Source organism: Pelodiscus sinensis, chromosome 1 (assembly GCF_049634645.1).
Source record: "Pelodiscus sinensis isolate JC-2024 chromosome 1, ASM4963464v1, whole genome shotgun sequence".
NCBI classification, from domain to species: domain Eukaryota; kingdom Metazoa; phylum Chordata; order Testudines; family Trionychidae; genus Pelodiscus; species Pelodiscus sinensis.
The window spans coordinates 42,943,048-42,966,255 of NC_134711.1; the positions used below are offsets into that span (position 1 = coordinate 42,943,048).

Below are 23,208 nucleotides of genomic sequence, written 5' to 3' on the forward strand. Positions count from 1 at the left end.
TATATATCATCAAATGAATGGATTTTCTCTTATGCTGATGGAAAACTGGACCTTTCTAAGTGGTAGTCTGAGGAGTATGAGTGAGATCTTTTAAAAGCTAACAACTAAATTTGTGGGATATTAGATAATATGGACATTAGGGAATTCCCACAATTGGTGTTACACATAGGATTATTAATCTGTGTTCTGCAACATGTGCATTCATAGATCAATATTTGTCTATCTGTGTATCCATCAATCTACAATACCTATTAACTCTGTCAGGAGTGTTCATTTCACATCAATTACTTTTCCTAATGGGTGGACCACATTTTCTGCTGACATGGCCTTAGTTCAAGAAAGAGCAGACAATATTGTCCATATTTGTGGTTTCATGAGCTAACATTACCATTCTTAGATATATTTAATTTTTTTTTCTCAGCCTGTCCCTCTGCTGGGTCTAAGGCAGAAGCTCTGGAAGGCATGTCTACACAGCAGGGCTAAAGTCGAATTAAGCTACCGAACTTCAGCTATGTCAATTGTATCACTTAAGTTGAAATATCTTAATTATGCTTTAGGTGCTGTCTACATAGCAAGAAGATGAAAGAAAAACACTCTTCTTTTGACTTCCCTTCTGCCTCATAAAATAAGGGTTACAGAAGTTGGAGTAAGAAGTCTGTTATTTTGAAATTATTTTGAAATAATGGACTTGCTGTGTAGATGCGCACTATTTTATTTCGAAATAATATGAGTAATTTCAAAATAAGCATGCCGTGTAGACATAGCCAAAATCCCTGAAACCACTATGGAGAAGTCTTAGTTCTGCATTGCAAACAAAACAAATCATTTTTGCCATTTTCCATGATGTGACGGTAATGCTCAAAATTTTAAATGGAGAATAGAGACACATCTACATATTCCATTTATAATTATTTATCAAATCAAATGAGTCTTTTATTTTTAAAGTGGAACTGAAATGTCATTTTCTATTTTGGTTCAATAACTCAACAATCTTTTTTGTGGTTGCTTAATACTAAATATGTGTTATGAACATGAAGTTGCTACAGAAGGAAATGTTAAAACAACGGTTAGGCTGTGATAGAGAACTTCCAGAAGGATTAATCAGGTTATAATAAGCATCCTTCTACATTTATAGGGTATAATATTTAGGAATAAATCTAGTGTATGTATTTTACACAGATTAAACAATGTTAAAGCAAACACTCCCAGCATTCCAGGCATAACCACAATAAACTCAAACACCACTAGAGGGCATAAAACACCACTAAAATCTGTCATTTTTATATTGCTATACATATGTTGCACACAAAACACAAGGTTCCAATTCACTTATACTTCCTCTTTAAGTCCTATACTGTGTGGGTTTTGTTGTCTAACTTCCTCCTTGTTTTCTGAAAAAAAAATAGTAGTGTTTCTTTTTTAAAACTCATAAAAAGGCATTAAAAAGAATGAGGTAAAATGGCCATTAATATGAACTTGATCATCTTGCTTTTAAAAAGCAAGGTGATTTCTGATTGGCAACAAACAACCAAACAAAACAAACCAACAAGATACTCTTTCACTAGGGATTGTTAAACATATCTGCAAAGTTTCAGACTAAGTTTTTGAATTAGACCAAAGAAACATAGAACACTAGAATTGGAAGGGACCTCAAGAGGTCATCGAGTTCAGTCCCCTGCCCTCATGGCAGTACCCAGTACTGCCTAGACCACCCCTAATAGATGTCTATCTAACCTGTTCTTAAATTTCTCCAGAGATTGAGATTCCACAACCTCCTTAGGCAACTTGTTTCACCACCCTGACAGGAAGTTTTTCCTAACATCCAACCTAAACCTCCCTTGCTGCACTTTAAGCCCATTGCTTCTTGTCCTATCCTCAGAGGCTAAGGAGAACAATTTTTCTTGCTCCTCCTTGTGATACCCTTTATATACCTGAAAAATCATCTCTAGTTTTCATAAATGCAGTCCTAAATGTTAGTGGATAAGGGATGTTCTTGGTCTTTATTTGGTTTGCCTAAGCTGCCAAATTGGTTTAATGATTCTCCTCCCCCAATCTGCATGGTGAGATCATCATAATTAACGCCAATTTTCCGCTCAATAGAAGCTTCATGTATGCACAGTCCCAAAGGCCGTTCTCAGTGAAGTGTATACAGCTATTCATCTGACCATTCATTTAGACAGCCAGCCAGCCAGTCAAATATGCACTTACTTGTACAGGTGGAACCTCTCTAATCCGGAACACTCACGACCTGACTAGTTCTGAATGAAAAAATTTTCTGGCCCACGGGAGGTCAGTACTGTCTAGCAGCATTACCAACACTTCCACTGCTTACTGTGCTGTTAGAGGACTTTTAGGGGTAAATTAGAGCTAAATAACAGCACAGAACCCTGAGAGCTGGGACTCATGGCTGAAAACAAACTTTATGGGATCGCGGGGAAACTTGGCCACACCCATGAATACAGGACATCTAGATAAGTAAATTCATTCTGGATGATGGATGTTGTTGGACAAGAGAGTTCTGGATTAGAAAGGTTCAACCTGTATTTGCAGACGGGAGAAGCAAGAAAAGCAGGTCTTAGACTCTATGGCTGTGTCTAGACTGCAGGCTTCTTTCGAAAGAGCCTCTTTCGAAAGCATCTTTCGAAAGAGGCTCTTTCGAAAGAGCGCGTCTAGACTACAATGCGCGGATCGAAAGATCGATCCGCTATTTCGAAAAAGAGCGTCCAGACTGCCGGACGCTCTTTCGAAATTGAAAGCCACCCGGAACTGCTTCTGCCAGGGCATGGGGGCAGCATTTCCTTCCGGGTGCTGCCTGCCTGCCCTTTGCAGAGACGCGTGGTGAGAGGGACACTCCTGAACACCCGTTGCTCTGCTCCTGCAGCTGCCTTTGCTGTCCCTTGAGGAATTTTGCAAGGCATTGCAGTGCTGCTTTGGAGTGCTCAGCTTCCTGGGACACCCCAGCAGCTTTTTTCTTTTGAGGTTTTTCTGCTTGCAGACCCTTATTTGTGGCATGGAGCCAGAGCTGCCCCTGGGCAGGCGAGGGCCCCACACCACCAGACTGCAGCTGTTGCTACATCTTCGTGAGACAATCATGAGGCTCCTTCCCGAGCTGGACCCAGACCAGAGGGACGAGGGGTTCCCCCGTCCGGCAGCCACACTGCCCTTGCCTCCGAACTTTTTCGTGGACAGGCGTGTTTGGAGGTTTGACACCAGCTCTGACTGGTGGGACCGGCTCGTGATGGAGATCTGGGATGACCAAGACTGGCTACGGAACTTCCGCATGAGAAAGACCACTTTCCAGGAGCTGTGTACCTGGCTCGCCCCTGCTCTGCAACGGCAAGACACCCACCTGCGGCCCGCCATCCCCCTGGAAAAGAGGGTCGCCATTGCCCTCTGGAAGCTGGCAACCCCCGACAGCTACCGCTCCGTGGGACACCAATTTGGAGTGAGGAGATCTACTGTCGGGGCCGTCTTGATGGAGGTAAGTCATTGTCTGGGGACAGTCACAGTTTGGGGTGGGGGGAAGGGAGACTGTCAGGAAGGGCCAAGTGGAGTGGGAGTGGGAGGGAGCTCCTCCAGTCACCCTGAATTGGGGGGGGGGTTCTGAGGAGGGGATTCCCGGGCTGTTTGTTTGAGAGGGAAGGTGGGCGGTGGGTTCTCCTCCTAAGACATAAGGCACCCCTTCTAACACTTTGTTGTCTGTCTCGTTCTGCAGGTGGTGAGGGCCATCAATTCGGAGCTGCTCAACAGGCTCATCTGTCTACCGGATCTGGCCAGCGTCATGGCCGGCTTTGCTGCCCTCGGCTTCCCCAATTGCGGAGGAGCGCTCGATGGGACACACATTGCCATCCGTGCACCGCCCCATCGAGCAGCCCAATTCATCAATCGAAAGGGCTACTTTTCTATGGTCCTCCAGGCCCTGGTCGACCATCGTGGCCAGTTTTCGGACATTTGTGTTGGGTGGTCAGGGCGGGCACACAATGCCCGCATCTTCAGGAACTCGTACCTGTACCGGAGGCTTCAGGCAGGAACATTTTTCCCCCATCGCCAGTTTGCGGTTGGGGATGTGCACATGCCGGTGTGCATAGTGGCTGATGCCGCCTAACCCCTGATGCCGTGGCTGATGAAGCCCTACACCGGCCAGCTGGATGCGAGCAAGGAGCAGTTTAATGCTCGCCTTAACCGGGCTCGCAACCAGGTTGAATGAGCGTTTGGCCGTTTAAAGGGCAGATTCCGGTGCTTGCTCACACGCCTCGACATGGGGGAGACCAACATCCCCGAGGTGGTGGCCGCGTGTTGCGTCCTCCATAACCTCGTGGAGAGGAAAGGGGAGGCCTTCCTACCAGGGTGGGGGAGAGCTGCTGATGCCCAGGAGAGGCTCTTTGCCCAGCCCCGGACAGCTGCCATCCGCCAGGCTCACCGGTCTGCAGTTGGCATCCGGGAGGCCCTCCGGGAGCAATTCTCCAGTGGAGGCCACTGAGTGCACTGAGGGGCTTCTGCCTGGGGACTGGGCCCTGGCCCCCAATAGAAGCTTCCCTCCACAACCCATCTCCTGACCCAGTTTGGACACATCACTTACACCAGGGTGTGTTTCAAAATAAAATGTTCTCTTTACTTATTTATAATTTTGTACATATTATCAAACAATGTGGCAAAATAACAAAAAAAAATTTCATTTTTGTTGTTGCCAAACTATATACAATAAACAAACAGTTCCTTTAACCCTTTGTTTGTGCTTAATAAGTGGGGTGATGGGGGAGATTGAAACCTGGAGGGGGGAAGGGGACTGGAAACCTGGAGGGGGGAAGGGGATCAGGTTGAACGGGGCTTGGCAGATTTCCCTTTCCTGGCTGGGCCTCATGTTTGGGGTGCTCCCCGGCTACGGGATCAGGTGATGCACCTGTCGGTTGGCTGGCTGCTGGGGGGCTCTTGGGACGTGGAAGCCTGGGGGAGAGGAGGGCCAGGGGGAGAGAGGGGCTGGGGAGCTGGGGGGGCTGGGGGAGAGGGAGGTCCAAGGGGGGAAAGGGCTGCTGTTGTGGAAGGGGGGTTTGGTGGGGTGGGGTCATGGGGTGCTGGAGGAGCAGGACCAGGCACAGCAGCAGGCAAGCCGCTGACCTCCCTCAGGGTGGCGTACAGCACCGTGCGCTGCAGGACCAGCTCATTCATGAGCCGATCACGCCACCGCTCCTCTGCCTCCGCCCTCTGGAGCAGGATGGCGTTCTGCTCCTGCACAGCCTCGACGTGCTGCCGGAGGATGTCGGCGTAGACACGCCTGTGTCTGCGGCTCCCATGTCTCCGAGGTGGAGATGGAGATGGAGGTGGGGCTGGGGTGCTGCGGCCCTCTTCCACGGCTGGTCCGGCTGTGGAGGAAAAGAAGAAGACACAATCAGTCCTATAAACTGGACTCTGTAGCACTTACAATACTAACAGGATGGTTTATTAGGGGATGAGCTTTCCAGGGCCAGACCCACTTCCTCAGATCAGAGTAACACGGCTACATTTCTATCACAATCAGTCATGTGTGCAACAGCTGTCCAAAAGGGCATGCCCTCTCCCTTGAGACAGGGGAAGCAGACATTCTGAAGGTCACACTGTGTGTGTGTGTGTGTGTGTGTGTGTGTGTGTGTGTGTGTGTGTGTGCGCGCGTGACCTGGGCATCAGCCTGAGCATGACAGGTTTCCCTTGTGCATCACCCACTGTGCACCCACCCACCTACCTCCCCCCCCCCCCGGGTGTGACACAAACTCACTGTACTCACCTGCTGCTTCCTCTCCCGCGCCAGATGACGCCTGGGAGGCCTCAGAGGTCTGGGTGACTGGCTCCAGGGTGAGGGTTGCCGTCTCCTCGGTGTCCTCCTCCTCTGGGCCCATGTCCCCGTCTCCAGAGTGCTGTAGCTCCCGCTCTGGAGCGTCCACCACCTGGTCTGCCAGTCCGGACTGCACGAACCTCCGTGGTGTGCGTGCTTCTGCACTGCCACCCAGGATCTGGTCCAGCTCTGAGTAGTAGGGGCAGTAGTGGGGGGCTGCCCCAGAACGGGAGCTCTCCTCCCTGGCTTTGGCGTAGCCCTGCCGCAGCTCCTTCATTTTGGAGCGCACCTGGTCCTGTGTGCGGGGGTAGTGGCCCTTCTGGGCCAGGGCTTCAGCCATGTGGCCATAAATGTCGGAGTTTCGCCGCCGGCTTTTGAGAGCCTGTAAGGCCTCCTCCTCTCCCCACAGCTCCAGCAGGCTCTTTATCTCTGCGCCGGACCAGGATGGTGCCCGGCGCTTGGAGCCCTTGGCTGGGTCCCGAGAAGGCTCGGAGGAAGGGCCAGGACGCTCTTGGGGCTGTGACATGCTGCAGCAAGGTCGCCGTGTGCTCTGGCTCCTTGTCTGCAACAAGTGGCTGTGAGGGTGCGCCTGTCCCTTTAAGGAATGGCTGCAGCCAGGAAACACAGACGTGCAACCCATGGCCCAGATTGTCCACCAGGGCTTGTTCCTGGAGGCCAATAATTTCGAAAGAAAGGGCTCCCCCCGTCCAGACTCACGTTCTTTCGACGGATCTCCCTCGAAAAAGGCGTTCTTCCTCGTGAAACGAGGTTTACCGCCGTCGAAAGAAAAGCCGCGTTCTTTCGATTTAATTTCGAAAGAACGCGGCTTGAGTCTGGACGCAGGGGAAGTTCTTTCGAAAAAAGGCTACTTTTTTTCGAAAGAACCCCTGAGTGTGGACACGGCCTATGACACTGGCAATTGCTATGATAAATCTGTAGCCTTACCTAGACCTTAAAAAGAGTGAAATGATTTTGAAAAAGTAATTTCTAATAGTACAATAGATGCTGTTGGAGTGAGAGCCAGTGCATTATATGCATCATTTCAAATTTTATTCAACCTAGAGGGTTTCTGTATGGAGTTATAAACCATTTCCCTCCCATGTTTTGACTGTTTTCAGAGGCCCTATCTTGCAAGAACCAGTTTCCCTGCTACATATGATGGACATGGTTCCTCCAGAGCCCATGAATGCTGCTCCAAGCATTGGCCAGCGATCATTCATAAATAATGAAAGCACTCCCCACCCTTTCAATGGCGGGTGTTTTCAAGCCTTCCTAATCTAAAATGCAAGTGACACACACTTGCATATCCATAGAGTAGTGTGCTTTGTTGTCCCTAAGGTACAAAGTTTCTACTAAAATTATAATTCTTTACACTTATACAAGACCTTTCAGCCTAGACACTTAGCATGACTTGTAAAAGTATCTATTTGTATTCTGATTTTGCAGATGGAAAATTGTGCACAGAAAGGCTAAAAGATTTGACAATATTATAGAATGAATCTGTGACACATTCAGGAAAAAAACATAACTTGCCTGATTTGTTGTCCTCTAATTAACTACCACTGTTACAACTGATTGAAATGGCCTTTCTTCCTCTGGTCCCTATGGAAAATTTTGACTTTTTTTTGGAACTTGCTGAGCTCCTGTGATGCATCATGGGAGTCCCAGGCCATGTGCATCATGGGAGGAGTGGTTCATCGGGGAACCCAGCTGATAGAAAAGATCGGGGTATGACAAATCAAACAACAACTACTCCATTGCACTATGGCTGCATTTCTCAACTGAAATTTTTCAGTTTTCATCTGACAACCCCTAAAGTGTCAGTTTTGTGTTTTGATGAAAAGTCTATTTTTTCCTGTGGAAAGTGGGCAGTTTTCACGCAAATTTTCACAAAATAAATGTGTTTAGTCAAAAAGACAATTTTGCACATAAAAAACCAGCTTTGATAGAAAAATATTTACTGGACTTCCTTATCAGCATTTTGACATATAGTACAGGAATGTGCACAGCACGCTAGGCCTTACACATCTGAGTAATGTAGACCTTTCCTGAAGAGTTTATGATCTACTTCAGTGGTCACCAACCAGTAGTTTGGTATCTATCAGTAGATTTTGGAGCCTCTGACAGGTGATCCTGATCAGTTTGGCTGGGAAGCTATCAACTGCTGGCACTTCAGTTGCCCCTTCACCCACTGTCATGCTGCTCCTGCCCTCTGCCTTGGAGCCTCCTGCTTGCTGTGCAGGGTGTGGGAGGGAGAAGAGCTGGGGCGCTGATGTCAGGGTGTCCCTCCTCCCCCCACTTCTATATCTTATCTCCACACAGAAGGGGATAGATGAAGTTTGGCAATGCAAATCTCTGTCACTCTCACTCACTGTGTGTGTCTCTGTCCTTTCCACAAACACCCAAACTGTCCTTCACTCTCATCTCCTGACCCAACACATATGTGGGGGTCGTTGTTACTACTTTTACTGCTTGCAAAGTGTGTTACTTTTGGTTTATTGCTGGTCTGTGCATGTCATCATTTTCATTTCTCTCTTATGCTTAAAATTAATTCTTTGAATAGTGAGTTCTAAAATACCTAGCCTGTCATGACTTGAGTAATTATTCCTATGGTAATTGCTGCTCCTGGAAATGGCTGGCATGTCCCTGCAGCCCCTGTGAAAGGCAGAGCAGGGGGTCTCCACATACTGTCCTTGCCTGCCAACACCACTCCTGTAATTCCCATTGATCAATAATGGGGAACAGTGGCCAGTAGAAGCTGTGGGCTCAGTACCTGCAGATGAGGGGCAGCACATGGTGCCATGGAGCCATTGCTGTACGTGCCAGCTGCTTTCAGGAATGGTGCAGGGCCAGGGCAGGAGTAAGCCTGCCTTAGCCCCACTGCTTCACCACCCAGAAGCTGTGTCAGTTAAACGGTGCCCAGCCAGAGCCTGCTTCCTGAACTCCCATCCCAGCTCTGAACCTTCTCCTGCACCCAACCTCCTGCCTCAGATGTGAACCCCCTGAACCCAAACTCCTTCCCAGAACTTGCACCCTGAACCCCCTCTTGGACCTCAAATCCCCACCCTGGGCTCAGCCTGGAGCCCCTCCCACACTCCCAACTTATTGGCCCAAGACCAGAACCTGAACCCCAACCCCCTACTCCAGCCTGGTGCAAGTGAGTGAGGATGGGGGAGGGAGGAGGATGGAGTGAGCAGAGTGAGGTCTCAGAGAAGGGGTATAGCAGGGGTAGGGCCTCAAAGAATGGGCAGGAAGGAAGTGGAGCAAGGGAATTAGGGTTTGAGGTAGATCTTACATTGCACTTAAATTGAAAAAGTGATCTTGGGGTTAAAAAGATTGGAAACCACTGATCTACTTTCTCATTCCTGCAGGCTGCTTCATAAGAATGGAGTCCTGTACCTATGTGAAATCACAGACACTGACATGGACTATCTGGAAGGAGTGGCTTGTACAGTCAGCATCAAAGAATGCATAATCCTGGCTTGTTTATTATTAATTTTATTTCTAAAGTGCATTTACCAGGGTACTGTTCTGATAATTAAAAATCATAATTCTGGCAATGCTTCCAGACCCTCAGGAATAGCAATATTATCAGTATATTTACATATGGGGCTAGGTTAGGCAGAGATGCTAATGGTCCATGCTAGATGTGCCAGCTTCTGGAGGCAGATAATGGATCAGAATCCCACATTTTATTAAAATCCCCCCATGTTTCTAGCTCTTATGCATGTTAAAAGCAAACTTGGAATCATAACCCAAGAATGTCTGCCTGTCCTGAACTGTGAACTCCCCATTTGTCTTAACTCTCATGCTGCCTAGATACTATTTATTCACAAATAAGTTATAAGCAGCCCAATTAATATAGTAGATGAGCATAGTTCTCTAGTGTTAGCAAGATGCATTGTTTAATACTTTCCTTTTGAGATTAGCTAAGAAAAATCCGTTAGAGAAGTACAGAAACTGTTTTGACAGCAGAACGAAAATGTCAAACATGAAGTAGTATTATAGAGACGTCAAATTATATTTGACAATTGCAAAATGGTTTCCGTGTCTGAGGAGGATGCAGTAAATTGTTATAAAGTTGTTCCCTAGAGCTTCCAAGCTGCCTGATGACTAAATACTGGCAAGTGGACACTAATTAGTCATCTATCTCAACATTGCAGATAATTTAAAATGCCGTGGGTGATAAGTTTAAGACGCATTTTTAAGACTAAATATGTCTTTCAACTGTGTCGCCTTGAGGACTGGTAAATAGTTTGAGTTTACCCTTTAAAATTCACCAAGTTTTCATTTGGGGACTATTTACATTTTATTTTAAAAAAAGATACCCTATATTAATGTGGCATGATTTTGGACTACGGTATTTGGAAATTAAAGACAAAAATTAAAGTGCTTTTCATTCTATTTCAAAATGAAGGATAGGGAAAAGTGTTTTTGAAAAAAATCATTATTAGTTCTAAGAAAATGATGGTTGTGAAATATATTTTTAACTTTAAAAACTAGATCCTTTGTCACATTTACTTTCAGGATTTCTGATGCCATGGTAATGAACACTGGATAAATGCTTGATTAGATATTTATTGATAGAACATACATAACATGTACAAAAGTTAATGATCTTTCCAATAAATTTTTCTCTTGTAGCTCAGATGTTCAATGCTATGTGGTGGAAATTAATTTTTCACTTTGTTATATTAAGCAAACAATAAACAAAATAAAAAATGACATAAGATGTCAGAGGACAAGTTGGATCTTTTCCATGGCAACTCTAACTTACTTACGACCTTAAAAGAAAATGTTCAAAGGGCTCTGCTCATAATAGTTATTACTTATGTGGTCACAATACTATGTATATATTACGTACATGGTCACCACACATACACATACACATACACATACACATACATGTATGCACAGAGAGGTTAGATTATCTAGCTCTTTCAAGATACAGAATTGAAAGGAAAAGGGAGATGTGGACAAAGTTTGAGATAGTATATTTTTCTTAAGGCAATCTGCAACAGACAGCTACTGTTTCTATAAGAAACCACAACATGTCATGAGGCGCATTAACAACATTGGTGCAGCAAGATATATTCAAAATAACATAGTCTTATTTCCCACCAACATTCTTCTTATATTTTCAGCATTGTACTTGTTGGAACTGGAAATACAGATCTTTCACTTACTGGCAGTTCAAGGATTCTCATCATTAGCAAGTAGGTGACAATGAGAATAAATATCAGAGGGGTAGCTGTGTCTGAGGCCAGGTCTACACTAGGGGATAAGTACGAATTAAGATACATAACTTAAACTACTTTGAATGCATAGCTGGAGAGGACATACCTTAATTGGAACTTTGGAGCTGTACCTACAGTGGGAGGTCAATGTCAGAAACAATCCCATCGACTTCCCTTATTCCTCGTGAGGAGTAAGAGGACCGGTGTTAAAAGTGGCGCCTCAGTGTTCAATTTAGTGGGTTCTTACCAGACCTGCTAAATCAAACACCAGAAGATCGACCTCTGGAGAGTTGATCCACAGATGTGGTCGTAGTCTCTGAGTCCTGTGGCACTTTTAAAACTAACAGATTAATTTGGGCATAAGCTTTGAAATGGTTCTTTACCCATGAAAGCTCATGCCCAAATAAATCTGTTAGCCTTGGTCTAAAGTTATTACTTTGAAATAACTCCCTTGGTTCTGAAATAACAAGCATAGCATCCACACTACCAAGATCTTTATTTCGAAACGACGGGCTAATTATTACAAACTAATAACTACAGGTTTTCATGAGGAATAATACTTATTTCAAAATTACTATTTTGAAATAGTGTCAGTGGAGGCTCAGCTGCTGCTATTTCAGAATAATTGGATTTCAGAAGCCTCTCACAGTTGCACCTGTGGCCTCTCTGGCCACACCCAAGAACTCCACTGCTCCCCTTCTCCTGCAGAGTTTAAAGTTGCAGGCAAAAGGAAAAGGGCTTGTGGCATGAGAAGAGCTTTGCCAGCCCATGCCACACAACATCCATTACAGGAGCCAGGTCAGACCCCAGAGCTTCCTCTGAGCACCCCAGAGCTGCCAGCACACCCACGGCACCCTTGGCTGCCACTGGCAAGAACAAAAGAGGGCACTGGCCTGGACTGGTATGGAGATTCTGGGCTTTCAGGATCTCCACACCAAGAGGAGAAATGCAGATGTGTATGGCCAGATGGCTGCCAGCCTGGTAGAAAAAGGACACATGCGGACCCTCGACCAGATCTGCATGAAAATAAAAGAGCTCAGGTAGGCCTACAATAAGGCCAGGGAGGAAAGTGGACACTCGGGTGCAGTTCCTCACACCTGCTGCTACTATGAACAGCTGGATGCCATCCTGGGAGGAGAGCTGGTCACCTCTCCACTATCATCATTGAGACTAGCTAGGGCATGTCTGGCATCAGCCTCCATGAGGGCAGGGTTGTGGAAGACAAAGAGCAGAAGGAAGAGGAGGATGAGCAGGCCAGCCAGGATACCATACGCACCAGCTAGGAGTTGCTTCTCACCCTGGAGCCAGTCCTCCCTCCTAGGATGCCTCCCAGGCTTCAGACAATCCCGGCGAAGGCACTTCAGATGAATTTCATAACTTACCCTATACACATGCGGGGCAGATGGCAGGCTGTGTGGGGCAGCCTGTTCTTCTCTTGGCCTTCTCAGTCTGGGGGAGTCGCACAACAGCCTGTGCACATGGGAGCACATAAAGCACCAGTCAGGAGCACTCAGCCCCATAACATTCTCACACAGGAACCCCTCCATCTTTCTCACAAGGTTCCTGGAGAGTCCTGCCATACTCCAGCCTCTGTGATGGGACACCTTCCCATGACAAGCCACCACTAAAGAGGCTGAGGTCATGGGACCACACATGACAGAGGCTCATGACGCACTCAGGTAGCATCTGCTCCTAGTCAAGCGTAGTGATTCAGAGGAGACTGATCCTCTTCATGGGAACTTGCTAGGTGGAGGAACAGGAAGAGACCACAGTAGCACTCTCTCCAGCAAGCAGCTTCTGCCACTCACAGATATCTCCCCCAACACCCTGCCACAACAGGCAGGGATAGAACTTCTCTCCCTGTGAGGTTGCTGCCAGTGCCAATCTGGCATGAGTGGGACCCAGAAGGAAGCTGAGCCACCCTGTCCCCCACTCCCAGCTGCAGGCTCTTCATGCCTACTTGTCCCCAGGCCATGGGGCTAGTGAGACTTCCCTGGGATGTCTATGCCCCTAAAGGAAAGTGCCCACTATCTAGGGAACAGATGGCCTAGCTTGCAGCGCATCGCCATCATCTGAACTGAGACCTCCAGTGCCAGTGCACAGTGTCTCCTGAGATGCCTGCCCTTGTCATTTTCCTTCACAGCTGGTCCAGCTGTTAGCGTACTCCCATGCAATCTTCCTGACTCTGTGGGAACTTCTGGAGGAAATGACCAGGTGAAGACCAGCAGGCCTGCCTCTAATCTTATCCAGGGGCTCAACAAGGAGTGCCAAGTATGGGCCACCGACTGAGAGAAGCACTGGGCTGACCAAGAGCAGTGGAAGGCCCTGTGGGACCAGCTGGTGCACCAGCACGAGGCCATGCACTCCTCTGTGATGGAGCGCATGGCCACGTGCATGGAGCAGACCACTAGCCATCTCCCCTTCCTGCCCCCCCAACTCCCACACCCAAACTAGCTCCTACACCTGCCCCCCTGACTTCTCCTAGCCCCCCCCAAAGGACCGATGGGGTCCCAGAACATGTGGTGGTGGAGCTGAAGCCTCCCGAGCTACCTGAGGCATGCACCAGTCCCAGCACCATCCCTGAGCCCCCTCCCCACTCCTCTCCTTTCCCTATCCAGATATTTTCCCCAGTGCCTCCCCTGTTGTATATCCCCCAAACAAACAAACCGAGTTGTGTTTTCCAAACAAAAAGGCTTTTTTATTTGCTCTGTAGGGGAGGGGAGGAAGGTGGGAAGGGAGGGAAGGGGAAGGGAGAGGTGGGAGAGGAAAGGCACAAACAGAGGCAATGCAGGGGGCCCTAGTAGAGAGGTCTGGGGGAGAGTCTCACAGGTGGCCTTGGCTGAAACTCTCCCTCAAGGCCTCCCAGAATAGTACAGCACCCTGATGTGCTCTCTGTATGGTGCTGGTGTCCAACTGCTCCTATGCTCTGGCCAGCTGATCAGCCTCTTCCTTCACCCTGGCAGGAAAGTCTTCACCATGTTCTCACATAAATTGTGGAGCACACAGCAGACTGCCACCATGTAGAATATGTTGCACTTGCTGAGGTCCAGGCAGGTGAGGAGACTCCTGAATCACCCTCTTCAGGTGGCTGAACGCACGCTCCACAACATACGGCACCTGCTGAGCCTGGAGTTGAAGTTCTCCTTGGTGGGATCCAGACAGTCTGTGTAGGGCTTCATCAGCCAGGGGAGCAAGGTGTAGGCTGTGTCGCCTAGGATGCACATGGGAATGTCCATGTCCCTGACCCTGTGGGATGGTCAAGGAAAAAAGTGCCGGTGTGCATCTTCTGGAACAGGTTTGAGTTCAGGAAGATGCAGGTGTCATGCACCTTCCCCAACGAGCTGACATTAATGTCCGTAAACTGCCCCGTGTGGTCCAGCAGGGCCTGCAGCAGCATGGTGAAGTACCCTTCCTGTTCATATAGTCTGAGGCACGGTGGCTGGGGCGGCAGGATGAGGATGTGTATGCTGTCTATGATCCCCCCACAGTTAGGGAAGCCCATGGCAGCAAAGCCATTTATGATGGGGTCGACATTCCCCAAAGGGACAGGGTCAGCATGTGTCCTTTTTCTGCCAGGTTGGCAGCCCTCCGGCTGTGGACATCAGCTTCCCCAACTGTTCCTCCTTGTGCGGAGATCTTGGAGGTTGGTCTCCTTGCCCCAGACCTCGATCAGATTCAGGATCCCTGCACCAGTCCAGAGTGGTGCCCTCTTTCGTCCCTGGACAGGGGCATCCGAAGGTTCTGCAGGAGTGCTGGCAGCAGTGGGGGGTGCAGAAAGAGCACTTTGGTCCAACAGGCTCCTGTGATGGGTACTGTGTGGCACAGGGCTGGCAAAGCTCTCCTCATGCCACAAGCCCTTTTCCATCTGACTGCTGCTTTAAAGACTCCACAGGAGAAGGGGACCGTTGGAGATGTCAGCTGTGGCCACAGCGGCCACAAGTGCAGCTGTGAAAGGCCTTTGGAGGCCAATTATTTTGAAATAGCAGCAGAGTATCCGCACTCATGCTATTTCAAAAAAACAATTTTGAAACAAGCATTATTCCGAGTGGAAAACAGGAGATGTTATTTCAAAATAAAGGTCTTGGTAGTGTGGACGCTCTGCTTGTTATTTCAAAATGTGTGGACCAGGGCGCACATTTTGTTTTGACTCCTGTGGCATTTGATAATAAATCAGTATTTACAATGCTGTAACTCTGTAAAATATGCTATAGGACTCTCGTGGAACAGAGTCACCTCACCAAAAAAAGGGCTTTCCTACTTAATATCATTGTAACCATTTTTTTATGAGGAGGAAGGGGAATAAAATTACTGCATAGTTTGGGTTCTTTGAAAACTAAGTATTTGGTTGGTTGTTCCTTTTTAAAAATTTCCTTCTCAGACAAATTGAACAAAGAGAAAAGGAGGTAACATTTCACATTATATAGGGAAACAACAATTAGGATGAAAGAAAGAAATGGACATTGTTGCTTAGCTTTCTAATATAAATGCATTCTGGAAGTGCTACATGACGACTAATATGCTTTGATCATTTATATCCACTTTCTAAGTTATGCCCCATGTCCTACAAGATAGCTATCTACCTGGTACTTCTGGCCATAGTTACAGTAATGCCCATTATATTTCAGTGCTTTATAGTCAATGATGGACTTTATTCTTACAATACAGTTGTGGGGATGTGTATAAGCTGTTTCCTGTAAGTGATCCAAGAAACCATAAAATTAATTGGGCTCAATGCAGGGATCCATCCAGAGAGATCTAATTGCAAGGTCTATACATTAAATTGTAAGTTCCTTGGGCCAGGATCTGCTTTTTTTCCTTTGTGCATTGAAAGCTCCTGGTATATTTTAGAATGCATCACAGTTTAAATAATAATAGAAAATAATAAAACATATATTTCTTAATGGCCCTGATCCTGAAAGCATTTAAGCATACAGTATTTTAACTTTATGCATGGAACAGCAGCATTGACTTCAAGAGGAAAACAGGGACTTCAGTGGAGCTATTCAGGTGGTTAAATTTTAAAAAGCAGACTTTAACATACTGAGAGAATTAGTAAGTAAGGTCTCAGAGGGGGAAAGGAAGGATAAGGGAGTTTTGGAGAGCTGGCAGTTTCTCAAAGGTAAACAGCTAACTATCCAGATTTAAAGGAAATAGAGGTAGACTTTTAATTTCTTGCTCTTTAGTGACCAGAAAATCAAAAAGAAAATCCTACAAAAGTAGAAACATGGATGAATTGCTAAGGATCGGTATAAAAGACTAGCACAGTCATCTAGCAAGGGACTTAAAAGGCAAGAAGTAGTTCCATAAATACATGGGAGCAAGAAAAAGGCAAAGAAAAATGTAGGTTCACTACTTAACAGGGAAGGAGAGTTGATAAAAGATACACAAAGAAGACTGAGGTGTTTAATGTCTATTTTACTTCAGTTTTCACTAAAATAATTAATTGCCAGAAATTAATTGTCCACAAGCCAGAAAGGGAAAGAACAGATGAAAGAATATTGAAAGAATAGCTGTATTCAAGTCAGCAGGACCTGACAAAATTCATTCATTCTAAACTCATTAGTGCCTATCGGTATTCATGAAGGATAGGTGAGGTCTGAGAGGACTGGAGAAGGGCTACCATAGCACTTAGCTGTTAAAAAGAAACAAAGAGGACTCAGAAATTATAGACAAGTGACCCTAACTCTGTTACCTGGAAAGATACTGGAATAAATTATTAAACAATCATTTTCTAAGCACCTGGGACACTACATAGGAAGCCTCCGGCTCTGTGTCATAACTAAGAATTCTTTCCCAGGTGTCTGACATGTGCCCACATGCTTAGGGTCTAACTAACTGCCATATTTGGGGTCAGGGAGGAATTTTCTGCAGATGTTAGAAGTCCATTATGGGAGTGGGTGGGCGAGGTTCTGCATTCTCCAGTGTGCAGAAGGTCAAACTAGATGATCCTTTCTGACCTTAAAATCGGTAAGTAATAGCCAGCATTGAGTTGTCAAGAACAAATCATGACAAACCAAACTTAGTTCCTTCTTTGACAGAGTTCCTGGCCTAGTGGGTGGGTGGGTGGGGGGGGGGGGGGGGGGGTAAACGTGATTCACTTCAACTTTACTAAAGGCTTTCACTTTGCCACATAATGTATTCTCATAAAAAGTAGTGAAACATGATCCAGATGAAATTACTGTACTATAAAGCGGGTGCAAAAATGGTTGAAAAAACATTCTTATAGAGTATAGAGTAGCTATCTATGATTTGCAGATAAATGGAGAGGATGTATCTAAGTGGGGTCTTGTATAGGGTACTAGTCAATATTAATTGACTTGTCATATAGCAAGAGAAGCCAGTTCCAGGCTTTACTAAGTCTCTCCATTGTGGGATAAGACTTGTTACATACTTTAGCTGACTCCATATGCAGGTTACAACAGCTAAAAACAGACCTTTCCCTAGACTGATTTTGTTTTTATTTATATGCTGTTTGTTCACCTTAAAAATTTACATCCACATATCTATTCTCATATATGTCAAATGCATTGTGTACACCAACTCCCCAGTATAATAACTAAGAATGGGCCTGATCTATGAAGTTCAAATCCTAACTCAGATCCAAACTGAATTTCTCCAAAGTTTGTGGGCAATCTTTTCTAAGTTCCTGAGTTCTGTGCTGTGCTTATTCAGTACAGTTAGGAGACCATCCCCATAGTTGGAGAGAGAGAGAGAAGGTGTGTGTATTTCAGATTCGTGGGAATTTCATGTATACCCTATTTCTTAATAAACCGATCCCTCAGATTTAGAGTATGGTATATTAGACTACATTCAATACATGGAGTAGTAAGGCTAAAACTACTCTGTTCTAACCTGATCAACACATTTCCTCCTCTTCTAAAGTTCTCCTGACTACAAACTGCCAAATAGGTCAAATTATGTTTAAAAAAAATCACAAGCCACATACATTACTATTTTGCATGTCCACAGCTGTTTACAAATATAGATGTGTTGTTTTATTATATATAAACCAATACCTCTTGGAAACTGAACTGAGATTGCCACAGTTACTGACCCAAATCCAATTCTGACCCAAATCCAACTGATCTCAAGTCTTCATAAAGCTGTGAGAGACTTTGAAGGCCATGAAATTGCTTTTGCCTGTACTTGCAATAGGGCATTTCAGTGCTGTAATGGCTGGAACTGGAACTATTTAGGATTTCATGCAGTTTTGTTACTACTGTATTCATTTTGCCGTCTACAAAAGGGTAAACTGCTAAAATATGCACCTAATTCCACTATGGGGTTGTGTTCTATTGCAATCACATTTCAGTGTCTCTTCTTATAAACAATCATGTTCAAATTGCCATAAATACATCTGTTATGAATCATTGTACTTTCTTATTATGTTAGCTTCTAATTATAGTATTTCAATAATCTTGAAATCGTAATCAGAATTTCCTCACCTTTTAAGATACAATCAAGTATCAACAAACACAAACTGACTTTTTCCTTGTTTGTTGTGTTCTTGTTTTAAAGATTTTCATATGATTTGAAATGGAATATTAGTTCAAGCTGAGCAGCTGGCATATTAAAATACTCTAAGATGTCACTTACTGACACTACTCTCAATGGAAAACAGTATTTCCAGGATGTTTTTCCCTCTTCCTCCTCCAGGCAAACCCAGGAAAAACACAATATGGTTTGTGCCAATGTGAGATTTATGCTGGCATGAAACTTTTCAGGAAACAAAATGTTCCCTAACTGTAATACTAAGTCCATTATATTCAAGGGAATTAAAATAATAAACTACTCTACTCCCTGGAATCACTCAGTCCAGGTGTTATAATCTAGATAACAATGGAGAATGTCCCCTTAAAGCCAATGGTTCCTTTTTTCATAAAATGCTGTGCACAAGCTGTCTCCCTTTGCTATGTTCAGATGTAAAACTTCATTAAAAGTCTACTATTTTTGTTTCCATTCCTGACACAGTCACTACAGTATTTCTTCTGAGAATGACTATTGTTGTTTTGCCTCATAGCCTCAATGGTTTGCTTATTGTCTCCTTTGTGTTTCTTTCTAGGGAGAGTATATTTGACAAAACTTTCATTATGAGCTAAAATGCAATTCAAAGTTCAGTGGTGTTTTTTAAACCTTCCTCTTTATCTAGTTCATTTTTTCCCTCTTTATTTCCATAGATCTCTATGCCAGGTCAGATAAGCCAAGGGCCAAAGAAAGAAGAAACAACCCACGTGTTTCATTCTTAGCAAAATGAAAGCAAAAATTTGCTCACAGCCAGAGTTCACACAATAAAAAACAAACTAGGGCTCTGATGAACCAAACTCCCCTCTCATCCTAGGACAACTCCCTAACCAGGGAAGAAGGAGGCTGAATGCTACAGTGCTCAGGCCTCTTATAAGAGGAATGTCTCTCCTGACATTCACCCCAGCTGAGCCCAGCCACATTCCCTTCCTTGTAATGAAAGCAGACACTTGTGAGAGCTATTCTGCTTATGGAAAGAGAGTTAACCCTCTCCCTGCCAGCTGCTGGATAGGGTATATATAGCCTGTGAAAACTAGTGCACCTTGCAATAATTTATATATTTTAAATTGGTAATTTTGGATAAAGACATTTATGAACTCACAAACAGGTTTGGATGATGAGTTGGGAGACTAAGGCTCAGATCCACAAAAGTATTTAGAAATGAAAGTCCCATTTTTAGGTGTCACTGCAATCCACAAAATTCCTGTGTGGCTGCTGCTAACCCTGCACACACAAATTTATTTGGTGCCTAATGTTTTGCGGTAAAAGTTCCTTAACTTTCAGTCTCACTCTAGGTATCTGGATGCCCATCTCCCACTTATGCCCCAGTGCAATCCACAAACAGCAGGCAAGCTGGCAGAGAAGTCAAGAGTGAATGTTTTTCTAAAAGATCTGCTTTCTCAGCTGTAAGGCCCAGTTCCGGAGGTGTGCTCAGAGGCTGCCTACCAGATGAGGTGCCATTCAAAATCTGGCAGAGGAGCAGATGGTGCCCACCTAATGACTTCTTAGACCAGTGGTTAAAGCATGTACCTGAATGGTGGGATAGTGTGGTGTGAGTCTTCCTCATTATTTCCAGTTGAAACTGATCTACTTTGAATAAATACTTACAAAGCCACTGGACCAAAGTGAACACACAAGAGTAAGTCTATAGCTTTGTCTTTAGGGACCTGACCAGCACAACAGGACATCCAGAATTTAGTTCCACTTCTGGAATCCTTTCTCCCCATCAAGCAGAGCGAGATAGAATCTGGGGTCTCCTATATCCCAGGTGAGTATTCCAACCAGGGAACTGAAAGTCAGAAGGTAGCTGCTTCCATCACCACCGGGTGTTTTGTGTGGAATGAAGCAGGTGCAAGCATCCAAGCCACCTGATTCCAAGATAAGAGTTTCCAGCTGTGTATTGGCAGAGGTGAGAGATCCTCCCTGAAACCTGGACTTAGGCATCCAACTCCATGAGAAAGGGGAGACTTAGGACACATTCCTTCCATTGGCATCTCCCACTGGCTAATTCAGGTGGCTGCCTGAATAGCATGCTGGCTTTTTATTATTCACATTTTAGGTGTCTTTCTCTCCCTATTCACTGTGTTGCTGACTCACAGACTTTAAGGGACCATCATAATCATCTAATGTGCACTGCAGGCCATAAATCTTACCCACCCACTCCTGAAATAGACACCTGCCCGCTGAGCCACCAAAGTCCTCAAATCATGATAGAAAATCTTCAAGTTACAGAGACTCCACTATTTATACTAGTTTAAACCTGCAAGTGGCCCATGCTACATGTTGCAAAGGAAGGACCCCACACTCTCAAGGATCTCTGCCAACTTGACCTGGAGGAAAATTCCTTCCTAACCCCAGACATGGTAGTCAGACCAGGAGCATGAGGGCAAGATCCACCAATCAGACACCTGGGAAAAAATGAGAGCAGCAAGCAGCCATTCCTGCAGATGCTCAGGTAAATAAACCATCTGGCAACCTGCCAGCAGCTAACCCTGATGAACTGTGTGTGGTGCGCAGACTAGAGGTTCCCCAATCCTGGCCTAAGTCCTACAAAATCAATGTAACATGGGCATTGCTAATGAAAGCTTTCCTTCGGTGCCCTTGGATTATGTTCTTAATGGAATACCTTGAGAAATGTAGGGTTACTTCGCTGCTGAGTCTAGGAACACAGATGCTTCTCAGAGCCCCAGTTTTGGTGAGAGATGGTGAGAATCCTTAAGTTATCTTTCACTGAGAAGACAAGGAAACCCAGTGCTTTGAGCTCTGCTGTGACTGTTTCTGGCTAAAGTCTAGCCAATCATGCCAGAAGATTGACTGTGGTAACAAATTTACTTTGAACAAAAGATTCTAGTTAAGAGAGATTTTAGTCTTAAATACACAGTTTTACTTTCCTCTGCAGTCATTTCTGTCCCAAATCCTTCTACTTGTTGTCATTTAAATATCTGTTCTCTGTAATAAACTTAATCTCAGGATAGCATTACAAACAAAAGTAGAATTGTCAGCCAAACTAACAACTTAGTGCGGTGAAGTGTCTTTTTAAAGAATCAATAAAGTTGATCAAGTTTTGTGAGTGCTACAGTCAAAGGGACTGAACACTGCAGATGGGACAGTTTTGAGGAAACCTGGGATTGCACAGAAGCACCCACACTTACGAAGCAGGCAGTCACCCCACCCTTTACTGCATAGACCAGTACTTATCATATGCAGCAACCATGGCCCCATGTGACCTCTAGAGGGTTTCCCTGCTGTCATGACAGCTTCCTGAGCAGTGATAGTGAGGGAGGGGCTGAAAGCATTGGCTCCACCCCCACTCCTCTTCCTTGCAGCACTGGGTGCCAATTCTCTGTCCTACATGAATGGCAGTGGATGCTGATCCCGGCCCTGGGCACATGGCAGCAGGTGCTGATCCTTGAAACTGTGGCAGCAGATGTTGGCTTTAGCCTAATGGTAGCAGGCACTGATCCCTGGATCAAGCCACGTGGCCCCTTGGCTCCAGCACCTAGCTTCGGGCTATGACTGAGTAGCAGTGGGCTTTGGCCCTGGGCTCCAATCTCCTTGACCAGATCGTGCAGCTCCTCTGCAGGTGCAGGCATGGATCTGTGCAACTCCTGCCTGCAGCTTCAGGCTCTGGCCACAGGCACTGATCCTCAACCACACAAGGGCACCAACCCCTGGATCCAACTGTGCAGCTGCGGGGCTTACCACCTTCCCTCCTCTCTCTGGACCCCACATCCATGGTCTCCTTCCCATCACCCATAGGTCCCACTGCCTTCTGGCTCTACATCCACCCCTCCATTGTCCTGGACCCTCATTGCCACCCCCAGCTCACATCCATCCCATTTTGTGGCAGATGGAGGGATGTTGCTCTCTGGGCTGCATAGAGACAGACAGAACTCAGAGCATGGTAGGGAGTTTTGTACCCTAAGGGCTCTTATGGACGAATGTGACAGTCATCCTGATGGCTGACACACTTGTGTATAAATGTGACAGCCATCCTGATGGCTGACACACTTCTACAACTAAACTCAGAAACTGCTGCAGCTTGAGCTAAAGATGACAGTCTCTAGTTTGGGGGCTGCAATACCTCATCTCCTCTGTAGATCTGCACAGAGAGGCCTCTGTAACACACCTCACCAGTGGGTTACATACTACCCCGGGTCAAAGGAAACTTTTCCAAGCATCTGAGGCCTCTTGCAGTATGAAACACAAATGAGCCCTCACTTCTGACCTCTCCCTTGGTTGGACTAGTGAAGGTTTTGAGCTAGAGACCTTCAAACCTAAAAATGCTGCAGTTTGAGCTAAAAAACCCCTCTAACAATGCTCATTTTCTTGGGATCACCATAGGAGAAGGACTTGTAACACACTAGTGGCTTGCATAACTGTCTATTAAAGTTAATGGTGATTTACTCCAGCTGAGTATTTAGCTCCCAAATAAATGGATGTTCCTCAGGATAGATGTTCTGAGGTTTGCCCCTGGGTAATTATTCCTCAAAGCCCTATATAATCCCCAACTTCTACTTTTCTGTCCTGACAGTTTTAATTCTTATTGATCACTAACACCTCTGACCATGCAGCCCATTAAATAAATTGGGGGAAAAACTACACTATACATACACACAGGATATGTCTAGATTTCGGCACTAT

General features: G+C 45.6%; 1 protein-coding gene and 1 long non-coding RNA gene across 3 annotated transcripts in view; one reads left to right on the top strand and one right to left on the bottom strand.

The window, feature by feature from the left end:
- Positions 1–10,630, top strand: part of LOC142829369 (uncharacterized) — a 31,101-nt gene extending 20,471 nt beyond the window's left edge. The window contains exon 3 of the long non-coding RNA XR_012903756.1: positions 9,178–10,630. This is a non-coding gene — a long non-coding RNA (uncharacterized LOC142829369). The remainder of the gene's footprint in view (positions 1–9,177) is intronic.
- The window catches only part of KCND2 (potassium voltage-gated channel subfamily D member 2), a 395,949-nt gene that overhangs the window by 38,165 nt on the left and 334,576 nt on the right, over positions 1–23,208 (bottom strand). The window lies entirely within an intron of this gene.